The sequence below is a fragment of the Lytechinus variegatus genome, chromosome 1 (genome assembly GCF_018143015.1).
Source record: "Lytechinus variegatus isolate NC3 chromosome 1, Lvar_3.0, whole genome shotgun sequence".
Classification (NCBI taxonomy): domain Eukaryota; kingdom Metazoa; phylum Echinodermata; class Echinoidea; order Temnopleuroida; family Toxopneustidae; genus Lytechinus; species Lytechinus variegatus.
The window spans coordinates 34635723-34653705 of NC_054740.1; positions in this window are offsets into that span (position 1 = coordinate 34635723).

Genomic DNA, 17983 nt, shown 5'->3' on the forward strand with positions numbered 1-17983 from the left:
CAGAGGACCAATGTCTTTTAAGTCTTCTCTCTGGGACCCAGTAATTAATGCTAACAAGGCTTATGCTTTCTCAATAGGTAGAAGTCTGGTATATTGTATGTTTATTGACCAGATTGTTATTTTATTTTTATCAGAAGTATTTTCACTGCCAGATTGCAAAGAATAATCACAGTTTGTCGGCTAATGGGTAATCATAGGATTTTTAATGTGGGCTAATGTTTGATTGCTTCAAAATGTAAAGCTGTACTTGTCATTTCATTGAACATGACTTTAGGCAATACTACCTATCATGAAATAGGCAGGTGCTTCCTCTGAAAGGAAGTAATTAAAAGCAATTGAGATAACAGGCCTGTGCCCTCAATGACATTTTAGGAGCCTGTACAAAAGTTATAAAAAAATGAAACCACAGTCTGTTGTGGTAACATCTAAAATTTGCAAGATGAGTTCATACACATTTCATGATTTCCTCTAGAATCTAAAAATAATTAACACAACATAAATATAGTTAGATTACAGATGCAACATAGAATTTAGTGAAGATTAAGCTGACTAGATAACCCAAAATGGTCTACTGAGGTCTTGCTTGGGATAACAAGTAATCTTGATATAGACTGAGGATAAGGGATCTTGATAGGGACAAGGAACAACATATGCCACAGGATGTTATGGTAATAATTAGATAATAAAGTCATTTATTTGATATGAAGGAAGATGAATGGAGTTAAAGCTGTTATTTAAGCCTATAGGTATTAAGTAACTAATTTACAGGGGTAGATGAATAAATGTCCATTTAGTTATCTCCAAGAATGGTGCTTAAGATACCCTGAATGTTTATCAAATCAATAAAAATGATTTTGGAAATTCAATTTGACTCCAGGACCTGGATGCCTTGCATTGAAATTGAATGCTTGAATCAGAGGAAGGTACAAATGCCATGTATTGAGATGTATGATGAATGTTATTTTCGTGGCACTTGGGATTTGCTGATTGGTTCTACGTGAAGGCACCATGAAAATGTGATGCTTATGATTTGGGCGATGATCTGCCCCTGTTACGCAGGCATGTCATTATTCCTTGCCATTTCATTTTTTCTTCATACTCGGAAGGATTTGCCTGAAAACTCGTCAGATCAGGCTCGATGAAGAGTTAGAGCCAGAGATTCCAAATGGCCATTTTGCAGAGTAGGACCCCTGTTACATCTGAGAGATTCCCTACCTCGGGCCGGCCCGGGGCCTACCTCGGGTCGGAAAGAAATCAGATGTAAACATCCCAAACCTACCTCGGGCCACCTTTTAGCGAACCTACCCGAGACCACATCCAGAGGTAGTCTCGGGTAGGTATCGGGCCGGCCCCGGTCCACCGATTCGTAGATGTAAACGCACACAAGCTTTCAAACCTATCTCGGTCCGTTCGCCAGCTGTCAAATTACGTCATAGCGCGCGCTATCCCCTCCCCAGCCCCGTCGTTCTTCGAATGTTTTTGCGGCATCATGAATTGTGATTGATAAAGTCTTTGATTTGAGTGAAAAGAAGCATTTTAAACGTATCTTTTTCAAGTCGATCATATCTTCAACGACTGCTGAGATCATCAGCATTCTTTCAGAATCTCGGGTAACTTCAATTAGCGCGCGCGAATTATTCGGAGCCTAGATCGAGAGCGCCTTTTAAAGGTGTCAGCAATCGGATGCCGCTCGAAACAGTACAGATAGGGCGATAGGGGAGGGAATGAACACTGTGATGTAAACAGACCACATTTCGGACTCGGTCCGTTCGCGAAGCTAATCCACCAATAATCCAGTCAAGGTTGCAAGTGGACTCGGTCGGGTCTCGGGTAGGAAACTTTCAGATGTAACAGGGGTCTAAGTGGACTGACTAATCATCTTTCTTTCTCCAAATCTCCAAATTTTTGAATGCATAAATCTAATTCTACAGTTATGGATGATATTGAAGATGTGGGTTGAAGAGTGGACGTTAATATAAAGAGAGAAAGAATGATAGAAGGGAGGGAAAGGGTGGGAGAGAGAGAGAAAGAGAGAGAGAGAGTGGTAGATGAGAATAGAGGGGAGGGGGATCACAAGAGTAATTTACAAGGGAAGAGATCACTTTCTACAGATACAATTGAATTCTCATTTTGCCTCTTGACCTGTCAATAGGTTGCTGGTGATTCTAAAGATAGAGTGAGATGTAGAATGGCCTAATAACCCTCTAATATCAACCACACACCCCTTATTAGAAAGTAATTATGGGGATGACCTATGGATGAATAGTTCATTTGGACCAGCTAACAGTACAAACTACTCTTGTGTTCATTCCCCTCCTGTCTTGGGGATCTATTTTGTATTGATTAATGGTTTGGGCTCATTATAGATTGAAAGGGATCTAAATGAAAAGAAAAGCTGATGGATAATTGCAACTATTGACCAATTGCTCCCCAAGAATACAATATTGATACAGTGTTACACACAGCCTTTCTCGTTTCTGGAATGGGGGTAATAAAAGTCATTGCACTGTGTATCAGCTTGATTCTTGTCGGAAATGGACCTGCAGTGGTGTAGTTACAGTATTGTGTGCTATTACAACAATGATTTTGATTTATGGAATGAAGTGGACTGCCTGGAGACTAGTTTAGTGCCACTTAATTGTGATTTTCAAACAACTCACAAGTATTAGGTTGGAAAGTAAATAAAATTTCCATTCATTGCAAGATTGCTTCATTTCTGTTTGAATTACTTGATCTGAAGTTATTGCATGATGATGATCACTTTGGTCCCACGTTGGGGTTATTCAGAATGGTTACAATTGCTGGTTCACCAAACTCTGTTAAGCAGGAGTGACTTGAGTGGGCCAACAAACATGGCAATCATTTGGGCACCCCTGGAAGCCCCCTAAAAGAACTTTCAAAATAGACAGCAGGGTTTCTACTGATTAAACCTAATTCATTTGATGAATACAACAGATAATGGCCCAGATCAGTGTAGGGTGCTTCTTTGCGGTGTCTAAAAGGCACCATCTTTCAGATAACATTTGTCAGATAAGGCTTAAATTTCGAGCTCCAACTGAGAAAAATTAATGAGCATGTAATCATTTCATGCAACAAGGCAACTTTAAGAGAGATGCATAGATCCATTAGACAAATGAGAGGAAGATTAGAAAGATACCCCTCTAGGGAAAATCTATATGCATTTTCCATCAAGAATTTGTCTGGCACCATCAATGTATCTCTATTGAGAGTTCACCCTGTTGACTTCTGTATACCATCATACATGTGAAAGCTCTAAATTGATGGTGATCACATATGTATCTTTTCTAAGGTTTCATCTGTAATACCTTCTGTTGAGTTAGAAGAAGTGGATGTTCTCCCGCAGTCTGAAAACTGGAAGTTGAATTGGTGATATGATTGATACTAACAATTCATATCAATCTAAGTATTATCCATAAGATTCACCAAAGCCAGACTGTCCACAGGTAAATGAAATATGAATATATTATCAAAATATTACTGAAGACAAGAAGCATAACAAAGATGGCTCAGGTGATGGTAGGGGTAAGGCCTTACTAGATAGGAGGGCACAATGTAATTTAATTTCTCTGATTTAAGCAATGCAAGGATTGCCTATATAAATTAAGATTCCATTTAACCTTTTGTAAGAAGATATTAATATACATACAAGTGAAATATTTTTCTTATGATATTAAATGTACTTTTTTGGAACTAGAGGATCAAGAAGTAAAAGAATGAAAATCATGTCTATGTCAAAATAAACAGCCTATGCACATTTGAGATATATGAAAATTATCTTTAACAAAGAACCAGATGTGTTTAAACAAACATTGCTACCACACCCCCTTTTCCAGAGATTTGCAAAATTCAGCATAAATACAATACATTTAGAGAAGAATACATTCCAAAATCTGTTTTCGGAGCCATTCTTGAAACATTTTATCACTTTAGAAAAATAGAAGTTCTTTCAACAAGGGTTCTTCATCTATCATGTCCTTGCTTATATTATGTCCACTCATATCTTAACGGTGGATCCTTTATCCTGACTCATCTCTTAAGAAGAACATTCTTTCAGATGAATGAACTCTTGAATGTTACATAATAGAATCACCCTAGACTACTCAAGGAGAAACCGATTTTGAGCTTATGCCAAATACTTATGTCAAATACTCTTCAACTGGTACAAATGTCTCATCTCTTTTAAAAAAGGCTGATCACTGAAACATCTACGAAGAAGTATTTGTGAGGCAGGGAGTAGATTTTTTTTTGATAAGTATCTCCTTTTCTATGTCTTCCCAACTATATATGTTTAATCTCTGAAAAGTTGGCTCTGAATAGAAGTGTTATGGAATTGATAGGGTGGAGAAAATTGGAATAATTGCCTGCAGTTGTCATGCCCAACAAGCACTTACAGCCATCAAACTGCAACTTGGTATAGATCTTACACACCTCTCTTTTTGATTTCTTGTAATCAATTTGATTAGTTTGCAGCTTATGCTTACATTTTATTGACATAATTACAACATTTTCTAATCCTTAGCATTCAGCAGTCACGGACCGATGTACTTTATTTTATTCAAAGGTTTCGCCTGGTTACTTATAGTAGGCTAAAGAAAGTTGCATGAGAAATATGGATGTCAAAATTCATGTTATACTTTGTCAATAAACATAACTAAAGCTGTATACATATTTCTTCCCCAAGTTTAAATTGATGAAAAGGGCTTGGTCCTGACAGGCAGATACAAATTTCTATTTGGGTGATCACGTGATACGTCTTTCTACGTTCTTTCCAATAACTTTATTGTAGAACTTGATAATGTCCAGTCCTACAAATAGCCTTCAGCCTTTCAGCTGTTTGTAGAACACAAAGTATATTGAAGAACAAATTCAGTATCCACATCCAACGGCATTTTTAAAGACCCCCTTTTGAGTTAAGTGTATAATAACATACGCTGCCCCCTTTCCGGTAATTTACACAAACCAGAAATTGTCCCTATTAAGCATGGAGACTCTGACCACCCCTATGTACACCTGTAGAAGGATATCAAGAGGAAATCAAGTCAAGCGGTGAAACAAAACCGAATGTCTCTTCCATCCCAAGATCATGTAGGTCGATACAAGATCCAGTTTCTGTCTCTTCCCTCAATGATATTTGTCTGTTTTTCAATACTATTGTGAATGGTTTGCTGACCAAAGGAAGTGAACAAAATTCAGTTGAACAAAATGACTCATTTATCATAGAATCTCATTGTTGATTTGAGGTTAAAGATGTCTGCTAGGTTAAATCCTGTCATTCAGATGTCAATCCCTTCAGTATTTTCTTTATTCCTCTAGTCATAGAATAATATATATTTTCTATTGGAGGTATAATATATCTACCCTAAGGGATAGTAAAGACTGGAGAAGTCACAATATTCTTCCAGTAGTTTATTTCAGCATTTTTTTCTCTTTGATTTATTTTTTGACTGAAAACACAATGTTGCTTTATCAATGGATGCACAATGAGAATCCTAGTGAATTTGATCCAATTATTATTTATTTGATTGATGTTGGTGTTACCAATCTTCCATGATAAACATTCTAAAGAAGTGTAGATGTAGCTTTTGAGGCACAGCAGCAGCAGGTCCTTACTTGACCCCAGACAACAAAGGTTGCTTCCTCCTATACTTCCAATGCACTCTCAAAATAATATCCTTACCAAGAGAAAGTCTTCACCCCTCCCTGTTACCTTCTCCTCTTTATTATCTCCTTTTCTGATCTGCTATCATCAGTAAGGTATCACTACTCCTTGCTATCATCCCCATCTTTCTATTCATTTAGCTCACACACCCCTAATTTTGACCATATGTCATGTCCCCTTACCCCTGGGGTCAAATGGTGTCCCCATCAGGTCACTGCTGTATTTGAGTAGCTGATCAGTAAAGGTCAAATGGGGCTCCAGGCAGGTAGGGCAAGAAAGGTACATGTTACAGGTCACTTGCTTCTCAAAACATGTTTAGATTACAATGCAGATATAACAATTAGATAAAAGAGAGATGGGGGGGGGGGTGTTGTTGGAAAGAGCATGTATTTTATTCAGATTCATTTGCTCAAACTTTACAATGATGTCAATGTACAAATAGTACTACATGTATGTTGATTGGAGTAATAAACTTGAAAAGAATAAGAGTACACTCTAAATGTTATCTTGATATTGATATAAAAAGCATCGTTCCTTGGTAAAAGCCCATTTTCCTCAGTTGAAGCCACTGTTCAAATGGACGTTTCTAGAGACAGTCAAGCAGTATGGAGTATGTTATCTGAAGCCTCTCTTGTGTCATTTCCTTTGCACCTTTAGAAAAGGAAGGTACTGATAAATATCGGACTTCCCCAGCCTCAAGCCTTGAGATTCTTTATAGCCTTCCTTGGAAACTTTACCCCTTCCCCGTACCCTCTGTGTACCCCCTCCCTTCATATGCTCATTCTCTTTTCAATGGTATTGTGAGTGTTTGGTCTTTGAAATTGTGTGTGATATTAGTCGATTGTATCTCACTTAGCAGCTTCATGCTTTTCTAAATATAGGCGTACATTTAAAAATGTTTCATGATTATAGGACTAACCTATCTCTATGTCTTCTTTACTTGGTCTTTAAAGGTTTCGCAGTTAATTTTTTGGTCATGTTGTGTCTCTCCTCCCATCCCTGCTTCTTCTTGGCCTCCTTCCATCCTCTATCACCTTCCCTCTACCACAACCCTTTTATCTGGAGGTAAACATGGAGAGGGAGGTTAGAGTGAGGTCGTAAGATTTATTCTGTATGGATTGACTAATGTCTGGGGTCCCAGAAACCAGCCAACACCACCATCTCTTGTCCAAATACAAATTTATCATTTATTCCCTCTGTGGTATTCAACTCCTGGCTTGAGCCTAGTCCTTGTACTATGGGGCATTTATTACAGGTGCATGTGTCCATAATTTTCCTGTAGAGTTTTAGGCCTGCCTTAGAATTGTGGTTCATGTATACAAGTATGCAAGAATTTTCTGGCTTATTATTACATTAACTACTGATATGGCTCCCTCTTATGGCCATCATATTTATGGATATTTTCTCTCCCCATTTTGTCAGTTGCTTTAAGTAAGGGATGGCTTTTAACTGTTCAGCCAACCTCATTCATCAAAAACTCAACAACCATTTCTCATGTTCTCTTATCTCAAACACTAAACTTATAATCAAACAAATTTGAATGATAGGATTTGGTATTTCGGAACTCTCATTTTCAATGGCCCAGATAAACCCAAATGCCCTTCCCTTCAAAGGCTTTGAAAAATAAACATCACATATCCTTTTCTTATCTCTTGAAAATGAATGCTTCTGTCTTAAATAAAAATCGGAATAAAGAGCGAAAAAGGATCGTATGCCAAATGATGAAATCTACTCAATATCTCTTACATTTTGTTTTGTTTGGATGAATAAACTTTAAAGCTTAATTGTATAGAAAGGTTATTTTTTGGTCTACCATTGTTGTCAGGCAATATTTATTTTATCTATTCTACCCAAAAAGGTTATTACTATGAATTTCACAGGGACACAGGGTTGATGCTTTGTACAAAGATTGACGGTCCTCTGGCAATGGCTATGAAATTTCCCTTCTTCATTTGATGGATGTTGAAGACATTTTAACCAACCTAGTGGGAGTAGGTCGTATTTTCGTGCAGCCAAATTTGTCCTATTTTCTGACATGACTGATTTGGTCTCACTTCCTTTGAAGAAGAATCCCTTAAAGTGCTGCCAACTACCGAAGAGTCTTTCAAATTGATATCATCTTGTAAACACTTTAAAAAGTCACTTGAGATTAAGTCCACATAAGATATCAAATTTATATGAAATCTGAAATCCCAGGGCTACAGGACAACAAGTTTTATTCTAGTCGTCTACACCCCTCTCTTTCAAGCAATAGTTTGAATGAAAAAAAGATTTAAAGTACTTTCATTGATTGGGACTGACAATAAGAAAGTTAGCACAAAAGAGGAAAACAACCTGTTTGTCAATGCATTCATGATTTCCCTTTTTAAAAGTAGGTGTAAGGAAAGAAAACTTTCAAATAAAACATGAGAAAGGAAAAACTTTTTTTAGAAGAAATTAGACACTATAAAGAAAGATGACCTGAGGCAGAAAACAACTTCTATATCTGTTCCTTTTCGTGTATAATGGCGAACATGAGAGAGTGCTTTCAAATGTGAAAGCGCTATGGTGATATGTGGAAGCTTGAAATTTAGGATGAATGTATTATCCATGGTTGAGGGAAACAAAAAGGACCATGTTCTTTTTTATTACCTTTCTGGAAAAAGAGGCAGAAAGAAAGCATAATTGTCTCTCAATCAGCATGGACCTACTTCGTGTAGTAGGTCCATGGAATCAGCAAATAATCTATATGTTTCAAGACATATCCATATACACTGTATCTGTCTTTCTGTTTCCCCCTCTCTTTCTCTGTTTATGTATTTATTCATTTGCTTGATGCCCACTGGAGAATACTGTCCCCATGTCTATCCCTCTTTCCCAGAGATATAAAGGTGTTCTACATGGACAAAGGATCATTTCTAATTGTTATAATGGTCTAGATTTGTGGCCTGTATGCTAATAAAACTCTTTTGAGGCTAAAGTCATGAAGTTTGAATGTACATGTATTATAATTTTAATTAATGAACAACTCGTTTATTATACCACCACTTACTGCCTCTGCTGTAATGCTCACCTAGATGGCTATTGGGGAGGGCATATCAATATCTTAATCTGTTATCACTTATAGCTTGGGGATGTTTTAAGTGATTGGTTACCTGTCTACCGTGACACCATTCCTGATGGCTTAACCAGACCTTAGGAGCTTTCTCCCCCATCCTCTGCATCTCCCCCTCCCCTCTTTTCACCCCTTGCTTCCTCTTCCTTGGTCACCTTCTTTCTCTGACATCATCCCTTGATGCCTAAACCAAACATTTTCTTCAAGAGATGTCATCCACTACCCCTTCCCATCCTCTCTTCCCTTCCGCTCGCTCTTCATTTCTTCCATCCTCCCTCTCATCCGTCTCATGTGTTACCCTCTTTATCTTTTCCTCTGTGCCATATATGTCTTACAGATTATCTTCCCTTTCTTTCTATCGTTCTTGTCTTTTGCATTGTTGGAAAATTATATAATAGCTTGCACCATAATAGCTCCTTGCTTGCACCATGCAGTAAAATTTACATTCAGTACTTGTGTGACAAACACAATTTTCATATTTCTTATTATGGACTCATAGATGATATCTGTCAACTTTACCCTTTCCAACTTCATATCCTGTTTACTTAAGGTAAAGAGAATCAAAGTAAAGACAACTTTTCTGGTATCTATTTCAAGACATGTAGAATTTTCATAAATTTGGTGGGAGAGGGGCCCAACCTAGAAATAGAATTGATGAGATATCGCTTCTGTCACAAGATTGTTGTCTTGTGTTTTGATAAAAATATCTGAAAATAGAAAACCATGTAGAATAATTATCTCTTTAGAATGTACATGTATATCTTTTTTACATCACCCCTGTAGAATGGATATCCCATTTAGCCCCCTTTCTTTTCTTTTAGTGATATTTGCTAGGCAGAGGAAAACATCTTGCGGTAGTCACCATCAAAATCTGATATTCAACAGATATATCAATAGCATCTTAATAAATTTTCTAAACCAAATGTAGAGGAGAGTCCAACATTCCAAAGTTCTTCTGTTTCCATCTATCAACATTTGTGCCATTTCAAACATACCTATAAAAATTATTTGTAGAAAGAATGGGGGAGGGGGGGGGGGTAGACATAGGTAGGCATAGGTTACATATACCTTCTGGTGAGGTGCAAGAAAATCGGAAATTGAGCTGAAATCAAAGATGCAAAATTTCTTGATTTGTGGAACTTGCTGAGCTTATGGAAAGTAAAGAACTTGGTGAAATGAAATTCTTTGACATCTCTAGGTATAACAGCGACTCAAGGAAGGATCCTTCCAGCTGTTATTTAGACTGTGATGAAGGTTACATGCAATATTATATGTCACTTTTCATCAGTGTTATCTTTAAAAATGCAAGGCTTCTTTACAGACTGTTATGATGACGAGACATAACACTGGAGCTCACGAGTGCTCAATGAATAATGCAATCTTACATGAAAGATATGGCCATCATATCAAAGATGAAAAAAAGTCAGTTGTTCAATAGGACAGTATGAACAATTACATCCATTTGATACATTTGTGAAGAAACGTAATGATCCACAACGTATCATACATGCATTGAATAAATAATGTAAAACTTAGCAATGAAAAGGAATGTGTTAACATGTCTTCCACACAATGTATAAGACTAGATACTTGGTGAGTCACCTACTCTCTTAGGAGAAAGAAATCCTTTTTGAACCATCAGAGAGGCACAAATCAGCTTCTGATATCCCCCATAAGTCTCTCCCTAAATTCTGTTAAAGGAGTTATCCATTTTTAGCTTTCTGTAAAGGTTAGTTTCTAAAGATGTTCCCTGGCACTGTCTGCTTTGGTCAATGTTTGTTTCATCCGGGAATAGATTCAGTTGTACTGGTGTACCCCACCGGTAAATTGCTTTTCACACAGTGCAAAAGGGGCTTTGCAATCCTGAGTGACACTCTATACCAGCTATGGGAACAGACCTAAGGAATAAGGATCCTCTGTCTAGTTTTCGTAAGTCCTCCAGAGACGGACATCCAAACTTGATCACTTCTGGGGTACTATTTTAGACCAGTCTAGTGGTCATGGGAAGGAGACTTCCCTTCTTGTCATTTCCATGTCTAGTCTACAGGGATGTTTAAGCTTATTTCTGTTATTCAAATGATACTGTTTTTATTTCTGTTCGTCCAACCATTGACCATAGATAGAAAGTCCTATCCAAGCATTCAGGATGTTTTTCTTTCATCAGCACATGGAAAGAGCTACAGACAATATTGTGATATCATGAATACATAAGATTTGCTACCAATAAAAGTAAAAGAAGAAAATAGAATAAAAATAAACTAAAAGGGGTCTTTTTTCTTAATGTAGTTTCCACATTTTTGACAATATCTTTGAACGAATGACACTTTGTAGAATGGGGAAAAAAGGAAATGATAGGGAACCTCATATGGCCAACTGTAGTGCTGCTTTGGTGAAAGTGTAAATTACTAGTTATGATAGAATGACTGCTCCTAGATCTTATCTTGCTATCCTATCATCTGTTAACTGTTATTTTGGCCTATTTTCTTTCTTTAACTTCAAGGGATGAAGAAAAGTAATGCTGAGCTTCTGTTTAGTCTAGATGCGATAAGGAATGCATCATGATTAAAAACAGAGGCCCGGAAAGTGAAATGATGTATTCTATTTCCTCAGTTGTGAGGTCATACTTGAGGGTTAGCTTTGTATCAAAATTTGACCTTTTCATAAAATTTATAGAGCAATATACCCATAAAAAGAAAAATATTATTTTCTCTGAAAGTAGATAGAAAGTCAAGATCAAAACCACAGACCAGATGGTCTTCTGAGTGTTATTAGGTGTGAAGAAAGTACTTATGTTTCCATGGCAATATTGGGAGCAGTCACATACATCATTGCCTTCAATGAATCATGATGAAAGATACAAATTGTGGTTTTTACGGAAATTTATGTGTTTGAGTCTATTTGGAAATCTTTGCTTATTGTATATAACATTTTTGGTGGGTCAATGGGCAATAAATGTGCATATTTTGATTAATTTATTTTGTTTAATTTCTGAACTCCACAATGAATATCATTAGGCGAGAAATGTCTTGTTGAATGCTTCCTCTAAATTATGATTGTGTGTCATTGATAGAATAGTATTTGGGTAGTTTATTTTAAATGAAGTTCTTTTGGAACAACTTGTTCAATCAGGATGTGATTTTGATGGAAGTCACAGAACATTGTTATTTCCTCTTTGTAGGATGTTATGACAGTAACTATTATTTGGCCCGATTCACAGACCATAACAACTGCCTACATCCATGACAGTAAACTTGACTGAATCATGAGGAAAAATAGAGATAAAACAAAACTAGATAAAGAAACTTGAGATGCGCGCCCTTTAGGCCGTTCTTCCTCGGTAAGTCAGGAACATAGTCTAGGAAGGATATCCGAAGAGATCTGTCATTGGTTGTGTCCGATCCTATTCCTGTTGCTGTGTCTGTGATTCCAGTTAGTAGCCACAAAGTAATTCTCGGTCTATTACTTCCTCTGCAGGATTTTGGAGGCTTAGAATAGCATGAAAGGGAAGATTGATATTTATGAACTACTGCTATGCAATTAAGAGTTTTTCTTTAAGCGTGTATTCAAACTGAACAATGCAGAAAAAGCTATCCCATTTGTGATTTGAATTGCTAGGCCTTAATGGATTAAGGGATATTTTAGTAAATTTATGCTGATAAAAGTTTTAATTCAAAGGGAAAAACTGTCTGTCCCCCTTAAAAAGTAAAAGAAGGATTGCCCCACTTGAACTGAATGGAAAAAAATCACAAAGAGTAAGGAAAGTAGTTAGGTCAGTGATGTCGAACCCCAAATTTCTGCATGATGCTTATAAATAGAAACCACTTACAGTAAATGATTCTGAGATCTATTCAACATAAATTACATTCTGCAATCTAAGAGAGAGGGCATTCTAAACCTGAATCAACCACTGAATTGATCTAAGTAATGAGGTTCAGTTATTAGATTCATGTTATTATTGATTAATGTTTTTTAAGGTAAAGCAAATTAACTTATACACAACCTAAAGGTATATAACAATCTCACTTGCAATAATGTCAACATGACTTGAATCCTTCCAATTGCAATTGCAATTAAATGCTTGGGCCACTAAACTACACCCATTCACCATTCCTATTTATTCCTTTTATGCTTGCAGCAAATCCAGGTATATATTAGGAAAAGTTTTTTTTAGTATAATGTAAATAAAACCCCATTTTAAGACTCATTACATTGTCTGTCTAAAAGGCAATTTTCTCTTGCTTTTACCATATTCATGCCAGCCCTGTAACCTGCAACCATTTTCTCCAAATAATAATGGATGAACAGAATAGTTGTAGAGCTGACTATGAGTATTCAGTAACAGGCCGCTCTAGGGAATCAAAGTGCAGGAAAATAAAGGGGAAAACAAATGTCCAGAGGTGTTTCGCTCAAGCCGCTTAGAACCAATGACCACTTTGCATAGTTCAGCCTCTCAACAGTTTCCCATTCTTTACTTGAGCTTTTTATTCCAAAGTGCCACTTTTTGAGGCTATAGATTTATGCTGGACATTGTTGTGGATGGAGTGGGATCTTCTGCGTGTTTGTTGGTCAGAAGTGGGGCTTACAAGCACCTTGGTGAATCAGGAAGGTGGCTGCAGAGTAAATAAGAACAATTCTTCTCCATAAACAGGGTGGAAACAACCACTTTACCATAACCTTTCATGTCAAGGTGTCTGCAGTAGACTGTGAAATGCCCTGTGGAAGGAAATAACATCAGCTTTCCATAGGAAGACTGTAAACTATGGGCTGCCATCAATGACAAAATCATCCTTTTTAGCTTTGGAATATTCATTTAAAGACAAGCACAACATATCACTCTTTTGCGGTTTACTGTGTTATCTGTCCCAATCTCCTAGAATTGTTCTAAAGTAAACAAGTATAGTTATTCTTGTAGAGAGGAAGCCACCATTTGCATGTCTTGTTGTGAAGAAGGAATATGGTATCCCTGCCAGTACAAATAACATTTGAAAATGTGGTTTTGGTGAAAGAGCTCTGTTTTAGTGGGATGGGATGGGTGGGGTCAATAGTCCCACAACTTGTTTTGGTCTTTGGTGAAGGATTAGGGCCTACATGAGAGTCTTCTCACAACTTTGTGGAGACACTTGATTTTCTTCTTCAGAGAGGAAAATGGGGACGCTGTCCTTATCAATACCCATGAAGTATAGAAAACAGCTTTGAAACATTTGTTGTAGGTGCATGTTTGTGAGAACATGGCAAGTTGACTTCCCATATGAATTCCTACAGAGAGTGCAAACATTACAACATAATGCTAGTAAATACACTACAGTAGCTTCTTCAGAAACCTCTGATGATTCTATACAAAAGTGCATCAAGCATCATGTATATTTTTTTTACTTCAATGTGGGGCTCATCATTCATTTGCTTTTGTATCAGTTCTTCTTTTCTGTGACAAAATATTTGTTCAAATGATGTTTCGTTTCCTGTAACCAAACCACAGCATCAATCAATTGTAAAAGAAGCATTGTGCATCAATGTAAATGGGCTTATTTGTCAGTGGTATCTTCTGTATTGTGGGAGTATATTGTAGGGACTGTTTCACAAAGGGCGAGACAGAGACTGATAGTTATACTTAAATACGCAGCTTTATACTGTTTAACAAAACAATATTAAAATTAACCAGATCATGAAGTCTGCGTAAAATTAGACAATTCTAAATCTCAAAGATGTATGATGATGTATGAAATGTACCCATTTCCATCAATAAGTGATTCATGTTAGCTGTCTTCTTTCATCATGGTAGTGGGGTACAAAAGATACTCAGGAGAGGTCTAACTTTAGTCTAGTGCTTTCCAGTAAAGCCCTTTCTTAGCCCTATGGGACTGGGTTAATTCCTCTCAATTCCCCATGCTATTTCTCATTGCTATTATTCAGGGTCCCAAATGCCCTTTGTAATCTGTATAAATCATTTCTATTCTGTATGGCTGTTGTGTTATATTGGCTGGAAATAATAGGATGTATTTAATGTTGTAGGAATACATCTTCTGTGTTCAGAATCTTGCTGAATTGTGATAAAGATCTATGTTTAATAGATGATTAAGAAATTAAGATTTTTTTTACAGTTTTTGAAAATATATCATTCAGTACTTAAAGTTTGGTAAAACTAAAAGCAACATGAAGTTTGTTGATGTTGATAGTGACCGATCTGTGTAAATTTTTACTGAGCTTGAAGCAGTGACTGAAACAAGAAAAGACTTCAAAATGGAACTGAAGTAATTAGCATGATCAGTACTGTTTTCTTTGAATTTAGTAGATTCTCAACTCTTTCAATCAGAGATTGATTCTGATATAAGGGACACACAGGAGGCCCAATTCCCCTGTAGATTTGATTTGAATTTACCAGCAAATTGACACAAATTCAGCACATTTGTGGTTGCTTAGCCTCAGGCCTGTTGTAATATACAGAAGACATTTTTGCCAATATAGAGGCAAAAATTGCTTGAACCACTTGAATGCAGCTTTAAATTGAAATTCTATTTCACCCCCTCATCTGCATCAGTTTATCACGAATGGGTAATTTATGGTTTGCAGTGTGTGAGAGGTGTCTAGCAAACAAGTAATAAAGCGCTCTTTTTGAAATATTTAGCTTTATTATATTTTACATCCTGGTAATGTTTGAAGGATTCACTCTTCGTTTGAAATAGAATCTTTTATTGAAATAAACTCATTCATCTTGTAGCTTTTAAAATGTGGAAACATGAAGCCATATGTGAAAGATTATGATTTCCCCTCAAAGTTTCTTGTTATGAACTGAATGACGTTAATGCATGAATGCTGTAGTAATTCAACCCCAATACACAACTTTTACATCTTATTTTGATGGGATTCATATAATCCAAACCATCTAGGGAATCAAGTGTAAATCTATGTCAAACAAAATAAAGAAGGGAAACCAAATTACATATGTCTTTATTCCTGTAGGGCATACTTTAATCGTCTTATCATGGGAATAAATTCCTTTATGAAGGCAACTTTTTAGAGCTGCATCTTTTCTGCAAGAATCCCATATTGCCTCCTTATCACTAAATCTTTTACAGTATTTAGAGACAAATAATAGTTGACCAAAGGAAATTGTAATGTCTTTATTCAAAATAATACAAACGTTTAAATGAATGAGAAACTATGATTGTTAAACCGAAATGAAGTTAAAAGCATCATTACAAAGAGCCTCCATTGGTACAGGGGAATATATGTACATAGCTTGTTACAGCATGAGAAGGTAGGCCTACTTCTACTAGAAACCCTATACATTCAAGGAAATTACGATGGGGGGGGGGGGGTAGTGTATAACTTAGAATGTCATGTCAGTGTTATAATAGAATTTCCATCTTAGTGAATATTTCTTATAAAAATGCATGTGAGTTGAAGAAAAGGGAAAGGCATTGGGGGAAAGCATTGTCAAAGGAGGTGAAAATGTCTCGTAAATCATGTCCACAAAATCACTCGCAAGTTCAAAAGGGCAGAGATTCTTGTTCCATGGCAGTTCAACATTGAAATCTTGGTGTTCAGGTACTGCCAGACAACAGTAATATTTACAAAAATAGGATATTAATTTTCTTGCTTGTGTTTTAGGGATAATGGTGTCTGAAATGAACAGGAAAATGGATTTGACTGTAAGTCATTGCAAAACAAGATAATAAGTATTATAAAGAACAGTTATTTGCATGATAAGCGTAGAACTGATGTTTCCCTGTCGATTGCCTTCAATAGATATGAAGAAAGCATTCACCAGAGATATTGAAGATATACATTGCAATGAAGTCTTGATTTGAGACCATTTTCATGTATCAACAACACCTTTACAAGTGGCAAATAAACCACTGAATAAAAATGAGCTGAAATTAATGTGACAACTGTGTTTTTCTTTCATTTGAGCATTTCTAATATTATTCTAACCTTGTCTTATAAGATCCCCCCCTGCTGAGCAGTTTTAAATGTTATGTTTCAGGTGTAGGCCTACATGATGAGTGGAATCTTTTAGAATGTTGATATCCAGATTGTCACCCTTTTAGGGACGTGGGAGTGATTACATATAACTTATATTAGATTAGTCACAGCCTTCTTTCCAATTTTTGCTTTCATGGTTTCTTCTCGTTGTTTCACACCCCCATAATGTTTTGTAACAAAATTTGTGACATGAATTCATGAAATGTGACTTGCAATCAAATAGTAGGCCTACATTGTGTTACTTAGAATTAAGAGCTTAATGTGGGCACATCCGAATTAGCGATAAAAATTGGTCCTTTGAAAAACTATCTCCTTAGAAACATCAATGTCTTTGCTGTAAATCCCTGTGAGAAATAGATTATCCATATATTTGCTCATTCAGTCTAGACAAGGATTATAGAGGATAATTCTTACAATATGAAGACAAATTTCACATTTTTTGGGGGGTATGCTGATAAGACATTAAACCCATGTTCTTTTTGAAAGCAAATGATATATCTGAAGGTCTGTAGGTCAAAAGATTGAATTCTTACGACCCACTGCCCATCACTGAGCATTTTCTGCCAGGAACTGGGCTTTTTTATTCAGATATTTTTATTTAGGATAATTGAAGTTTTGAAGAATTCATGGTTAGGTTGTTAAACTCTAAAGGCATGCTGAATGACAGCCGTTGCAGTATACAGAGCAAAGGACAGAGCTGGATGGTGTTGAGTTGCCTAACCTTGGCACATCTATTTGTGGATGGCTTATAAGAGTCTTCAATACACTGTCTAATCCACCGTGATAAGAATATTATTGGTGGTTCGATAAGCGATCAGTTACTCCCATCCTATGTTAAATGTTATAGTTATATTGTTCGTTCTGCAAAGAATTTTTAGTGCTTTTGTCATTTTAGCCCGGAACTGAGAATTGAGAAAGTTGAATGATTTTTATATCATCCCTGTCTGGAACTGTTTGAATTTTATACGAAATACTTCAAGATTGGTGGCGTCTTTGATAATTATGTTTGTGTTAGGACCTTCATCTAGTTTTTTTAATACTTTTTTTAAGTATATTGTTGATCGAAATAACACAATTTTTAAGAAACAAACACTTCCAAGAAATTTCCTGTGCTTGTTCTGTGACTTGCAGACAGAAGATTGTGAAACCACTCCAGATAAGTCCTTTCACATATACCTGGCTGCTTCCACTGAATGATTTTCATCAGAGGTTGTTTGACTACTGAA